Consider the following 2,731-nt stretch of genomic DNA (forward strand, 5'->3'; position numbering starts at 1 on the left):
ACTGAAGAGACCTTTTCTTCCTCATGCCATGAGGCTCTTTAACTCCACCTGGCGGAGTAAAGGCCCACACTAAACCACACCCCCCTACATTGCATATTACCGTACTTTTATTGCAGTGTGTATTTTATGTAGCACTATTTAAAGCACTATTGTTACAGTGTTAATGTTACTGTTTACCTGACTTGTTAACCTGAATGCCCATTTTGCACATCTGGTTAGCTACTCCTCTTGCACTATCGGCACTATGGTAAAATACTATACGTAGCCATAATACAATACAATACAACTTTTACTTATATCTGTACATTCGAGGAAACTGTGCGGGTCAGATGTATCGACATTTCGTTCTGTATACACGTGTACTAGAATGACAATAAAGTAGATCTGAATCTGAATCTGAATCTGAAATACTCTATACAACACGCTACAGTGGGTATTAGCCCGTCACATTGGGTGTTTTGTATATTGTATTCCTATTGCTTTATTATTGTGCTGTTCTCAGCAAAGGGATGGGTTTCAACAAATTTATTGACACTAATAACAGAAAACAATCATGACAATATCAACAGCAATTAAACACATTCACAATATTATATTTCAATATGACGTTTTTAACAGCAAACACAATGTGAGGTTTGAACAACCCTTCTCGAAAATCTTAATAGCAATCAAGCATATTCACAATTTCATTATATAACATCTTTGATAGTGTCAATAGATCCGTCCAGGTCAAAGTCGATTGCCTTTGGTCTGAACAAATCCACCAGATTTTTTTTTTTTTTTTAATTTTTTTTTTTTTTTAACAAATTTATTGACACTAAAAACAGAAAACAATCATGACAATCTCAACAGCAATTAAGCACATTCACAATATTATATTCCAATATGACGTTTTTAACAGCAAGCACAAAGTGAGGTTTGAACAAACCTTCTCGAAAATCTTATTAGCAATCAAGCATATTCACAATTTCATTATATAACATCTTTGTTAATGTCAATAGATCCGTCCAGGCCAAATTTTTTTGGTTTGAACAAATTTATTGACACTAAAAACAGAAAACAATCATGACAATCTCAACAGCAATTAAGCACATTCACAATATTATATTCCAATATGACGTTTTTAACAGCAAACACAAAGTGAGGTTTGAACAAACCTTCTCGAAAATCTTATTAGCAATCAAGCATATTCACAATTTCATTATATAACATCTTTGTTAGTGTCAATAGATCCGTCCAGGCCAAAGTCGATTGTCCTCAGTCTGAACAAATCCACCGACACCAACAGCAGCAAAACAAACACGACAATCTCAACAGCCATCAAGCATATTCACAATTTTTTAATATCTGACAATATGACGTGACGATATGACGTTTTAACATTTTTTCCTGACATTTTCAACATCAATTAAACAATTTCAGAGTTATTTTCTTTTAACAGTAGTTAACCAGCGTGTAAAAGGCAATACTATTGTGCAAGGGCATAGCTCTGCCATCCCACCCTCCCAAGCAGCATTCTTCCAGTCCTCTGTGTGGGTCCTCTCCCTTCTGGTGTTCCGCAGGGTTCAGTGCTTGGCCCCCTTCTTTTCAGTATTTACATGCTTCCATTAGGTGATATTATTCGCAAGTACAATATCAGCTTCCACTGCTACGCAGACGACACTCAACTATATCTTCCGTTGGAGGAATCTCACACACTAAACTGTGGAAATTTGGAGGCCTGCCTCGTTGAGATAAAAGAGTGGATGTCACTCAATTTCTTGCGTCTTAACTCTGAAAAGACCGAAATGTTAGTCATTGGTCCATCTAAATGCCGTGATATATTCTCAAAAACTGCTGTGAACATTGACAAATGTCACATCACACAGAGTGACTCAGTTAAAAATTTAGGTGTCATATTTGACCCTGATCTATCCTTTGAAATGCATGTAAAGAAAACTACTAGAACCGCTTTCTTCCATCTTCGTAACATTGCTAAAATCCGTTCAATACTGTCTCAGTCTGATGCGGAAATTATAATTCATGCGTTTGTCACCTCCCGTCTCGATTACTGTAATGCACTACTCTCTGGTCTCCCGAAGTCTAGAATCAAATCACTTCAGCTGGTACAAAATGCCGCAGCGAGGCTTTTAACTAGGACAAACAAGTACGATCACATAACACCGATTTTGGCTAACCTGCATTGGCTCCCAGTTAGCCATAGATGTGATTTCAAGGTTCTCTTAGTATTGTACAAAATCATACATGGACTTGCTCCCTCTTATCTTTCAGATCTGATTTGCCCCTACGTCCCGGTCCGAAGCCTACGATCTGAGAGTGCCGGTCTTCTGGTGATCCCAAGAGCAAATAAGTGTTCTGCTGGTTCGAGAGCGTTCTCCATCCGGGCACCGGTGCTGTGGAATGCTCTTCCCCCTGAGATCCGATCTGCAACCTCAGTGGAAATGTTTAAATCTAAACTTAAAACTCACTTCTACTCCATAGCATATGAATAACCTACTCTTCTCGTCGGCTGAAAAAATAGTCTGTGTAACATAGTGTAATAATCTGTGAAGCCCTTTGAGACTCTTCGTGATTTAGGGCTATACAAATAAAAATGACTTGACTTGACTTGACTTCTGTGTGGGTCCTCTCCCTTCTGGGTTCCACAACCCAGGCCGTTGCTGCTCGGACTCCCACAGTGTAGCTCCGGCTCCCCCCTCCGGGTGGGTGCAGACGAGTCTTCTTTATGGCT

The sequence above is a fragment of the Urocampus carinirostris genome, unplaced genomic scaffold (genome assembly GCF_059441175.1).
Source record: "Urocampus carinirostris isolate Australia breed hairy pipefish unplaced genomic scaffold, RoL_Ucar_1.0 HiC_scaffold_21, whole genome shotgun sequence".
Lineage (NCBI taxonomy): Eukaryota > Metazoa > Chordata > Actinopteri > Syngnathiformes > Syngnathidae > Urocampus > Urocampus carinirostris.